The 12,331-nt window shown below is 47.6% G+C and overlaps 1 protein-coding gene across 1 annotated transcript in view; it reads right to left on the bottom strand.

Moving 5' to 3' along the window:
- The window catches only part of SETBP1 (SET binding protein 1), a 377,247-nt gene extending 365,162 nt beyond the window's left edge, over positions 1 to 12,085 (bottom strand). Inside the window, exon 1 of the mRNA XM_043558706.1 lies at positions 11,430 to 12,085. The gene's annotated coding sequence lies outside the window, so the exon portion shown is untranslated. The remainder of the gene's footprint in view (positions 1 to 11,429) is intronic.
- Positions 12,086 to 12,331: the final 246 nt, after the last annotated feature.

Below are 12,331 nucleotides of genomic sequence, written 5' to 3'. Positions count from 1 at the left end.
TTGAGAAGTAATTGAAGATTAAATAAGATAATTATGAAAGAACATGTTGGGATCACCATAGTGGACACTCAAATATTTTGTTAAATTTGATTTACTTCCATAGCCTGTGTCATTTAAGCTAGTGTTTGGCTAATTGCTGCCTCTCTTCACAGATCCCAAGTAAAGCCTGAGGGGACAGGGGTTGGAGGCCAACCTCCCCAAACTCCCTATACAATAGGAAGCACATACAAATAGTTTAATTTGCACCTGGTAACTTAAGTGTTTGCTGTTGTTTTGACTATTGCTTTTCTTCTTCTTCCCAGTTTGTCTTATGGAGGAAACTGACTTGGTTTAGTCACAAATTACAGGCTCAATTCCCTGCTCTGCCATCTGGTGCTAGGTGGCCTTGGACAAGTTCCTTTTTTTCCCTGGGTCTCCCCATCCCTGTCTTCAGAATGAAGGGGTGCAATAACGTAAACTGTGGCTCCTTCAGCTCTGACATTCTCAGCTGCTAAGCCTTATCTCCTGAACTTGACAACCAGAGTCCTTCAAAGTCTAGGCTGGTTCTGTCAACTTCCTTCTAGATCCTGCTGGTTCTATGGCTCCATCTGACTGAACCTCATGCAAAACTAAGGATCAGTCCCTGTGTTCAGGGATCTCCATGATAGGGAGAGAAGCAGAATCAAACTTCTGAGGCCTAAGGCTGGCACATTTTCCATTAACCAACAGTTCCAGCTCTAGCTTCAAAAATAGTGCCTCCTCTGGGAACCAATAACACAACACAACAGCATGAGCCTTAGAGCCTCTGGAGAGAGATCTGTATAGCTCTGGCTGGGCCAATCCCCAAGTTCGTAGGGCAAGTTCTACCTCTGGCATATCATCTGTTGCCTGTGTTTCTCCATGCAGTCAAGGAAAGCACACACTCACCGTGAGAGAGGTGGTAAATATAACCAATGATCTCAACAGGTATTATGAGTTTAATCAAGACAGCAGCCCTGCAATACAGAAGACCTATTTTCATTTTACAGATGTAGAAATAATGGCCCAGAGAGGGTAATACTTTGCTCAAGGGCCCATATTACCTACACCAGATCCACAATCAAATCCAGGGTTTATAAGATTCCAAAGCCTGTACTCTTACATTTACATGATAATGACTCTAAAACACAAAGTGATACCCCTAGCTACTTCTACAGGTACGAGCTTCAAGACCAGTCTGCCACCTGACTTTTCATTTTATTTCCAAATCCTGAGTATCAGTTTTCTCACCTGCCCTCCAAGTCGTTTCACCAAACTTTACAAAGACAACAGTAAATAGCATATGCAGAATAGCACCTAAAAGGTGAAATACGGCAAAATGTAAGAAGTAACTGTAGTCATAGTATTTCCTGTCCAAATAGAGTAGAGAGAGCCACCTGGCAAAGAAAATGATCCTACGTTTTAACATGCATCTAGTTAGTATATAACGAGTGCTTTAAGTTTTTTATTTAACCCTGAGATGCGCCCATTTTAAAGAAAAGAAAACTGGAGTTGAGAAATTAATTAAAGTCACTGAGATGGTGCTCTTTGACTCCAAATGTCATTTGCTTTCCACTCACTCATCATGCCACCCGTCTTCAAATACCCAGAGTTAGCAGCCACTTAAACTCTGGTCCTCCACCGTGCCATTTGTAAACTGGGGATGAAAATGATAGACTTACGTGAAGGCAATGGAGATAAACTAAACAATCCAGCAAATAATAAACTCGACAGTTTTTCTCTCAAGGGTCTCTAATTCTGACCCCACTACCTGTTCAGTCCTAATTCAAATTCCTCTACTTCTCAACCATCTGATTCCACAATCGCTTTGCTTACTGTCATTTGAACATAAAGTATAATTTGACACCTACATGCTTGTGCTTCTTCCACAAAGGAGATGTTAGGCATACCAGAGCTAAACAAATATTAGCTCCATTCCCTTCCTTTATGATATTTCTCCTTCAGGAATCTTGAACTGCCATTTAATACCGCATTGTTACCAAAACTTGTATGTCTTTCCTCCAATTATACATTAAACTCCTGTTGATAAATGCCAGTATCAGAGCATTTTTATTCTCCAGAGTGGCTGATTCCTATTCTAAATGCTCGTATATAGTTTTATTTTTTGTTCTGAAAATACCTCTTTTGAATACCAGACTGAAGAGTTGGTAGCTAACAATACCAATGGTAGATGGGACAGTCAGATGTCAGGGTTCTGTCCTGTGTGTTATGTGTGAAAGTTCTCTGACTGGCACATCCTTCTGCTCCCCACATCTATTCCCCTGGCATTCTGAAAACTCTGGTCATGGTTCCCATCTCAACATGCAGCCTTGGCCTTTTTCTCACAGGACCCCCATTTCATCTGTCTGGCCATCTGACATTCCACAGAACCCTGGTCTCTGAGAAGTGATCTTCCTTCTGCCTCTATATTCTCAAGTTGAGCTTCTTCTCTGCAGATCTGAACCTATGCAAGACTGTCCCATTGTTCAGGACTCAGCCCAAGCCCCACCTAGTCCCTGAAGCTTTCTGGGATCTGTCCAATGCCAGCGGTTCTGGCCTTCCCTGCACTCCCAATACAGTTCAGTTAGCCTTAGATAGCTGCCTTTCATGAGTTCTTATGAAGTCTTCCACCAGACTGAGGGCAGAGACAATGTCCTCTCCATCCCTTGGTGTCCTTGCCTCCCCACCCCCAGCACCCATCAGAGTCTCATCACATTCATATTTAAATGTCAATGAGTGTACAAAGTCGGTTGAATCGGAGGGCTGAAAATGAGTTTGAATGAAAACTATGGACAGCTAGATTGGGTCCAACTTAGAGACCTTGTCCTTCCCACTGAGAAGTCCTCAGACCATCAAGATGCCTCCTATGGGTGATCAGCCCCTCAATATCAGCCAGTTGGACCTTGTCATCAGGGGCACCCTGCTCCTGCCAGTTGCAGTACTTGTTCATGATTAGCATCCATTTGTGTGTGTGTGTGTGTGTGTGTGTGTGTGTGTGTGTGGCAATTCCAAACTTATATTTGAACTTTGTCCCACCTCTGCTCCTGTGCCAAAGCTATTTTATCCACTAAGAATATCCCCTTATTCCAATGCTACTGTCAAACCCAACACCACATCCTTCTCAAAGCCTTCCCCGACTGCTCCTGATCACACAAATAGCATAATTCCATTAGATCATACTCCTACTTTGGCTGCAGACTGAAGCTTTCCTTTTGAGCTATGCATGTCTCTACAGATATACTATCCACTCTCCAAGGGCAAAAAGCCATGTCTCATGGACCTTTTCCACTGAAAAGTGTCAGGAACAATGGCTCACACAGCAGCAATGTTGAGATTTTAATAGATATTTGTGGATCAAAAAACTCACTGTAAGTGAGCTCTTGAGAACAAAGTGATGAGCAGAAAGAAGGCCCACATGGCTCTGACATCATATTATTGTTTTTAGCCACCATTATTAACCAAAGTAAGTATTAATTTAATACTTAAAAAAATCAAGGTCTCATAGCTCAAATAACAATAGGTCACAGAAAGAGCCACTAACCACTGCAAGGAACTTGCCATCCAGATTTCATTATTCTGCTACAAACACAACATTGGTGCCCCACGGCTTCTGATGAGCATTCTCAGGCTACTATGTTGGATCCATCAAGTTCAGCATCTCCAGTCTTCCCATCTCTCCAGCTCCAACCCCAATTTCAAACCCAAGCAGTTTTTTCTACTGACAGAATTGCAAATCTTTGGCAGACAGAAGGAAAAATGAAGAAATTGTTCTTCACCAAGTTAGGCTAATAGTGTTGCCTGGTTTTCCCCCTATCCCAAGTAAATCCTAGAATAAAAGTAACTGCCACGTCTTGGTAGCTTATAGAACCTCCCTCTTCCTAAATATCCAACCAGGTGTTCCTTGGTGAGTAGGTAAGAATTCCCACTGAACTTTCAGAGGGCTTCAGATCAAAGCACAATTTTCCTAATCCCACCCCACCCCAAATCACAGAGGCTTCTGGCTTCGGACAAACTGGGGATCGTTCCCTTTGACCTCAAAATGCACAGAAACCAATCATCCGCTGTTATGGAACCCTGGCCAATGCAGGACGGACTCTGCTGTGGGGATGGAGAGGACATCCCAGAAGCACAGGCATAGCCTGTGCCCAGCCTACATGCCCAAAAATAACACCCAGCCCCCCAGATCCATGAGGGCTGTGGAGTAGCCACAGCAGAGATTCCAGATGCTTACTTAGCACAGGAGGCAGTAGCAGAGCCCAGATAGGGAATATTACACTCCAGGTTTTCTAAACTGTCTGCATCAGCTCCCTCTACTCCACTCAGTTATCTCACCAAAGGGGGCCAGTATTCAAAAAAGATGTAGAGAATCAATCTTTTTCTTCCTTACACATGATTCTTTATCTTATTCTTTATGATATTTCTTCACACTTAGCTCACCATCCATCTCAGCCTCTCCCTGTCCCTGTCCTCCAAGTCTGGCTCTCTGGTTCTAACTGGGGAACTTCTGCTGACCCTATTTCCATTTCTAGAGCTCTTCTACCACAGCAAGCACTTAGCAAAAGGCACAACTCCTCAGTGGGATTGGTTTGGATGGTTGCTGGGCTGCCATTAAATGGGTCTGAGAAGCTCTGAGCTTTAAAAAAAAAAAAAGCTTCAAAACTCCTAGGACACTTCTAGCTATAGAATCACAAAATTTCAGAATGGTCCCCTGCATCCATAGCAACCAAACTCATTCACTTCGAGGTGCCCCAAGCTAAGAAGGTGTCCCCCATCATACGCTAACGGGTGGCCAGCCCAGCATGCAGTCTGCCTCTCAGGAGCCCTTCCCGGAACTGAGCACATTTCTCTGCTCTGGCTTCCTTTCCAGTGCGGCCAGCCTCACTGTCACCGAGGAGCAGGGAAGCACTGGGATTAAAGTAACAAAGAAGATTGCACGGTTAAGTACCAAAAGAAGTGTGGTGGACAAAAATGCAACCGGAATTTTCAGAGAAAGTCAAGAGCTATGTGTGCTAGTGTGGCAATGAGCCTCTAGTAGGCACTTAATAAATATTTGATGATTGAATGAATGAGTGAATCAGTGACTGTTAGGATGTGCACATGGTAAAACATCATTATCTCTTAGGCTTCGAGGGAGAAACAGAGTGGGTGACTGCCCCTGAAAGATGGCCAAAAGTATAAAAAGCCATTAACATAAGTGGTTATTATTCACTTTGTTTAAGAGGCCCTCATTGTGTTGCTTGACAGTGCAGAGCTTTGGTATACCTTAAACAACATTTACTTTTAATATCCTATCTTTGCATAAATTCTGTGATTCATGCATGCAACAGAAATCACTCCTAAGTAGGGACAGGGCTTTGTGGGCAAACCTGGCTCCTTTCTTTAAGGATTCACACAGCCTAGGGCGGTAGTGACAACAAACAGCAAAGCAGCATGAGCTGGTTGCCAAGCAAGTGCTTTATACCTGAAGTGCTCTAGAGACCAGGGTGCAGAGCTGAGAGCTGGTCTGATATCCTAAGAGGTAAATGCTCTGACTAAAAGGGACCAATCAAGACACCTTCCAGAGAGGAGGCAGAAACAAAGAGTGAACTCAGGTGCAGAGGTGGACTCCTGTACAGAGGGCCCAAGGTGAGTGAAGAAACCAGTCTGATGGGAGCAGAAGCCAGCAAGTGTTGTGTAAAATGGGGTTCACTGGAGAACACTACCAGGTGCTTAGTGCAGGTTGCTGGACAGGACAAGCGGGGAATCATGAGAGAGAGAAAGAGAAGCAATCTAAAGGAGGCAGGGAGCAAATGGACTGTGAAAAGCTTTCCTGATTCTAGACAACCTACATGGTTCTCTGGGACAGAGGCAATCTTGCTAGGAGCTCTTTTCTTGAGAGAGGCTAAACACTGTCCTGAATGTCACTGCTCAGCCACTAGGGCTCCCTATGGAGAACCTCCCCCTCACTCTCTCCAGCTTGCCCTCTCTGTGCACCTCCGTATCTTTTTTCTTTTCTTCTTCTCATTCCTAATGCTAAGAGCATTTCCTGAGTGCCTATACACCTGCGAGTCCAAATTGCATCTTATCTGAGACTTTGAGTCTTAGATATGCATGACATATACAAGGCCTCCAATAATTCAACTGATTTATACACACACACACACACACACACACACACAATTTTTCTTGTGAGTCAACTCAAGAACAGAAAACAAGTATTCCCTGACTGTCTTAGAACACAAGGGCCCCTGTTGGCATTTCTGGTCACACCAAAGGGTTATTAATCTCTGGGCTATGGTGACAATAATCCCAGGCACCAGTTTCCAGGAGGCAGCATGGAAATCCTCTCAGAGTTCAATTACAGAAATTAGCTGGTATTATTTAATCCTTACAATGCCTGTGAAGTAGGCAAGCTAAGCATCTTTATCCCTATTTTCCTGATTAGGTTACTGAGGCTCAAAGAAGTTAAATAACTTGCCAGGGGCCATTTAACTGGGAAGTAGCAAGGACAGGATCCAAAGCAGATCTTGTCACTTCAGGTGTAATGCTCTTCACACTTTAACACAGCCATCCGGTCACAGGTGGGCCACCACCTTGTGTCATTTCAGCAAGTCACTATGTCAATTGCCTCATCTTCTGAATGGGGATAAACTCCTTATCTGGCCTCCCCCCTTAGAAGAATCAAGGGGGCTGATGTGATATGAAGCTATCTTGAAAAGAACAAAGACCTATGCATATGAAAGGGAGTACTTTTGATGGGAGAAGTTGGGTAAGGGAAACATTTCTCCAAGCTGGCAAAGTTCTGCACCTGTTATCTGTTTACCATTCATCCTTATCCCTCCCCAACACTTGGAAGGGTAGAAGCCTCAGCTTGCCTGGGGTCAGTTCAGCTGGCTTTACCTACGATTATTTCTCATGGGTCTGCTGATCACAATCCATCATCAGTTCCTGGGAGGGCTGACTGCTTCCTCTCCAGGTGTTCTGTGGACTTCAGGGCTGTTCACACTCTCTGCTTCACCCTGGCATCATTCGCTCTGAACCGGATAGGAAGTCAACTGGGAGTTTCTAAGCCAAAGGCCACTGAAAAAAAAAAGTGTTCCTTCAACTTTGGAGGGTATCCTCTATGGATAAGGAAAAGAAAAAAAAAACACTCTGAAAGGGACTCTGCTCTGACCAGAAACTTTGAAAGATGGTTGGAACTTCCATTTGAGAACTCTAAGGGCCCACTAACTTGCACTCAGCCATCTAAGGTTACCAGTTCCCCCCCAAACTTCATATTGCCCCAACTTGGTATGTCTAAGTGGGCATCAGAATCTAGTTGAAGGCTAAGGGAAAATGGAAATGAAAACCTGCAGCAAAACAAAACTTTAGGTTGGCATCTATCCCCCAAATTCATGAAGTAGTACATTCTGTGGACACCTTGCTATTTCCTTTTCTGCATTTATCAAGTGTTAGGTTGATGAAAGTGACTGAAGCTTGATGAAAATTTGGTGAAATACCAGGGTTGCCTTTAGAAACAGTTCTAGACGAATCTTAAACCTATGTCTACATGTACGACGGTAATCCTGGCCTCAACCATTTTGAGAAGCTCACCAGGTTTCATAATAGACCACAGAACAGGAGTGAAGTTGGATACTTGTTCCCTTCATTGCAAGAACCCAAGGACCAAGCACAGTGGTATGCAGCAAGGATTCTGTGAGGCTTCCTTTTTTCCAGGGAAGGGCTGTCCCACTTCAGGGCAAGAGCAGCCCCCATCCTGCCCCCCACCGGCCCCCCACCCATAGACCTCTCCCACACAGTGGGTCCCTGAATAAACTCAATAACATCATCCCATTTTTTAAGGCACTGCTACTCCTGACAATGCTAATGTGTTAATAATAATTTACCCCATTCTTCTGGCAAGGGCAGAACTGAAGCAACTTGAAATGCCATCAGCAAAAAATTATTTATTTCCCATTCCTGAGCAGAGAGAAAACAAGGTTTCATTGGCTGGGTCTGCCTTCAATAGCTTTCTGGTTTCAATTAAAACTTCAAGTCTCCAAGGGAAAAACTGGCATTCTGGGAGGCTGAGGCCCAGCCAAGTTTCAGTGTCTCTGCAAGAATCAAGAAAGGACATCCCATCCATCTAGCCACTTCTCATCTTCCTCCTTTTGCATATTACAGAGAAGCTTCGAAGCAGAGATTGAAGTACAACTAAAAATAATGACTGGCTTGAGAGAACTCTCCTAGAGGTATATTTTTGTGCCAGAGAAGTATTGATTTGGTCCCTAATGGAATTGAAAGTCAAGATAACAGCAGAAAGGGAATCAGGGATCCAGGGGAAATGCCTACCTATTTATTTCTTCTTCGGCAAACTCCTGCCTCCTGCCTCTCCCACCTACCTTTGTCAACAAAATTCTACAAAGATTCCATGCACTGTTTTCTGTCTCCCAACCCTCACTGAGGTTAGGTGATTTACAAAGTAGCTTGCTGTGAATAATGTGAGTACATGACCAGAAGCCCTGATGGCACCAAAGAGGCTCCTAGGTTCACTCAGGGATACCCCTAGGATTCCCCCGTGTGAAGTCCAGGACTGGGCCTGCCCAGCAGCGCCTTCCTATGTAACATTATGATGTTAACGTACAAAAGATCGGATTACAGCCCTTCACTTGCTTAGCCCATTTATGAACATATAAGGCAGTTGATATTTTCTCCTAAGCCAGAAGTGGCCCTCTCCTACCATACCGCTGCTTCTCAGCCACTCCCCCTTATGTTCACTACAAGCCCTCCCCTCCCCCACCTCCAGTTTGTTTATTCCAGTGACACGTCTATTTTCCCAACTCCGGGAGACGAGTCCGTTTCCCTCCTCTGGCTCCCGATCACATTCCCTCACCACCTCCTCCCCAGCCCAGCTCAGGTTACTAGAGTGGCTAGCAGCGCCCACAGCCCAGCTTTTGCACCAATTCTACTTCCCAAGACGAGGAATTTTTTTCTTACTGGGGGAGGGGAGATCTAGTGCAAATCAGCACTTTCAGAGTACCTGGTCTCCCTATCTTCTTAGACCACCTTCCCTAAGTTTACAAATACTCTGTGCTTAACCACACTCCTCGGATCTGTCCTAACGCCCGTCTCTGGTAGGAGGCAATCCCATTAAGCACAGAGGAAAGCAGAACATCTTCAGCTACACTCTGAAGCCTTGGACAACCGTGTCAGGGCAGGAGATCAAGCCTCCCCGCGGGAGTCTTGGGAGTCTGGGATGGTGGAAGCCACAGAAAGGAGAAGAAAGGGGGAGGGAATGACCAGGGATTGTAAACTGGCTACATTTTAAAGAGCTGCAAACTTTCTCCTCCCTCACACGCCCCTGGCCAGTTTGGCCCCGCCTCCCCATCCCAGCCAGACAACATCTAACTGGGGTGAGCAAAGGAAACTCTCCCAGAGGGTCCAGGTCTGGCCCCAGTGTTGCAGATGTGGCCTGCACAGAACAACACCCTTCCTCTCTACGTCCCTCTTCTCTACTACACTCCTGTCTCCACCTCCCAAGACACACACACGTTTGCAAACGAAGATGAGTTTGAATGGGGGTAAATCAGATTTACCTGAGTGAACTACTAGAGGGTAAGAGGTGGGGCCCCAACAGCAAGATAGTTTTAGTGACAGCTACTTTATAAAACTAGTTTTTTGTATGAATCTACAGGAAAAGAAGAAAAACAGGAAACAGAGTAAAGGAATGAAAAGGAAGAGAACAAAAAAAAAATGTTATTGAAAAACAAGTAGTATTAGATTTCCTTAAAGACCACGGACTCCAACCAAACTTTAGGGGGAAAGGTGTGGATAGTGGAGGGTAGGGGGTGAGGGCGTGGAAAGAAAACTAGCTGTTGTAGAATTCCAGAATAAACTGCCCTTTTGGAAGAGTTTCCGAGGCGATAAAGAGACACACAAATTGGCCTTTTAGTATTAGACGCCAACCATGAGATTATCAGGACAGTTTATTTGAAGCGGAAACGAATCGGAAATCCTTCCCTCAACAGTCCTTTCAGATGGATATGCACACCCTCAGAACCCACACAGACACACAAAAAGAATAAATGCAGCATCAGGGGGCAATAAGAACCCCCTCCCCACAACTCCCCCAGTACCTCTAGCCTCATCTTCTACTTCCAACTGCACAACTTTCCGATCTCCAAAGAAAATATTCCCAGTTGGATCCGATTTCAGAATTGTTGTAAGCGTGTGGGTCAAGGGAGGAGGGGTGTTTGCAGCGTGTAGGGGAGGGGGACTGGAAGACAGCATTTAGGCAGTCACTTATTTTTTTAGAAGCAGCATGCTCTACCGATCAGAAATTGCTATTACCCAGCAAGGCTTCCATCACAAACAGACACCCCAAACAGCATCACCGTTATCACCATCTTGCTAAAGATCTGCCCAGTCCAGTTTACCTGACTTTGTCTCTGTGGAACTTCTCAGACAGTATTTTAGCCAAAGAGATAATGGTTTGAAAGACAAAAAACAATAAATCGATACTGAAGGGCTCCCTTTCCGGAGTGATTTCCCACTGGAAACCACCGAACGGGGAAGCCTGCCGTTAATTCTCAAGCCCAGGGCTCCTCTAGAAACACACACAATGCGTGCTTTCAAAAAAAAAAAAAAAAAAAAAAAAAAAAAAAAAAAAAAAAAAAAAAAAAAAGGCATTCGTCTGCTTTTAAGGGAATTCCTGTCTTTTCAGAGTCCCAAAACCGGAGAGCACGAGACAGAGACTCAGATCCATTGATTAAGATTTTAAGAGAAAGACTAACACACAGCCACAACACAAGCACACACCAACCTTCGCCGGCTGGACCACTTCTTCCCTGTTCTTCTTTCTATTAACGACACGTTAGATTCTGATACATGCCCGCCCCCCCCCCCAATATCCAACTAGGTTACAATGTAGCTCTCTAGCTCCACTTAACCTGCAAGTTACAAAGAGACCCCCCAAAATAACATATATGTCTACCTATCCTGCTGCCTTCCCACCTCTTTCCCTACCCCCTCCCCCTCTCGAGTCCACTCCACCAACGCCAAACCCGCCAGCCCAGGCAGCCGGCGGCAGGACCGAGGGAGGGTGCAAAAGGCGGGGTGGGGGGGTGGGGGGGGAATCAGATTAGGCGAAACTCAATAAGCGACCAGCCCTCCAGCCCGACGCTTCCACTATCGCCGCCGCCAACGGGCCACTCCAAATGAGCCAGCATCGCTGCCCACCCGCGGGCGGGCCGGAATCGCGCCCATCCTCCGCAGCCTGGCGGGGACCGGCATCCCGCCCCCTCGGCCCCGTCTCCCCCTTCCCGCCCGGTGCAAAGTCAAAGCCCCGGCGAGGCGACGTTAACTTTTGCATACAGGGCACACACACCGCCCCCGGCCCCGGGCGTGCGGGGGCCCGGGGCGCCGCGGGAGGCTGGGCGCCGTGCTCCCGGGCCAAGGTCGCCGCGCGTGCTCACCCATGTCCCGGCGGCTCCGGATCCGCTGGCCCCGGTGCTCGCTCAGATCCCGGCTCCCGTCGCTTGCCCGAGCCCCCAAAGGTGCTGCTGCGGCAACTCCATGGCGATGAGCATCTGTCAAACCGCGAGCCGCGGGCGGGCCGCCCTCGCTCGGGGGGCGCCGGGGCCCCCGGGCGCGCGGAGGCGGCGGCGAGCGGCGGGCGCCCCGGCCGGCCCCGCGCTTCCCGCCCGGCGCGGCCGCCTCCGCCGCGCCACCGATTTATGGAGAGAGATATCAAGGGGGAAAATGGCGTCTCCGGAGCCCGAGGAGTCCTGGAGTAATCACATTCACACACACACACGCCCGCACGCACACACACTCGCACACACTCGCACACAGGCGCGCGGCGAGCCCGGCTAATTTTAGCAGGAGCCAAAAAAAAAAAAAAAAAAATTATATATATATATATATATCTCAGTCTCTCCGATCAATGCTATTTTTTCCCCCCCTTTCTTCAAAGGATGGATTGGAGCTTTAAAAAATGTTGCCGGGTTTGGGCTCGCAGGAGGCGGCGCGCGGAGGGCGAGGGCGCTTTTGCTGAGCTGTGCAGTTCGGTCCGCGGCGCCGGGCGGCCCTGCCCGCCCGCTCGTCCGCCCGCGGTCGCTAGTGCTGCCGCCGCCGCCGCCGCCGCCGCTCCATGGCCGCGCCCGCCCCGCGCCCCCGCCGCGTCCCCTCGCCGCCCGCCCGCGTCCCCGGCGAGCGCTGGAGTGGGGTCGGGCCCGTGTGCCTGCCTCCCGCGCCCTCTCCCGAGTCCCGGAGTCCTAGTGAAAGGAAGGGGGAGGGCGCGGGCGGGGGAGGGGGGAGGATCGGAGCGGCAGCGCGGCGAGCCGAGCGGGGACCGCCACCCCGCGATCTGCCTCGG

This window comes from Prionailurus bengalensis, chromosome D3, assembly GCF_016509475.1.
Source record: "Prionailurus bengalensis isolate Pbe53 chromosome D3, Fcat_Pben_1.1_paternal_pri, whole genome shotgun sequence".
In the NCBI taxonomy this organism is placed as follows: Eukaryota; Metazoa; Chordata; class Mammalia; order Carnivora; family Felidae; genus Prionailurus; species Prionailurus bengalensis.
The sequence above is the reverse complement of the archived record's forward strand: the minus strand, read 5'-3'. Positions and strand labels throughout refer to the sequence as shown.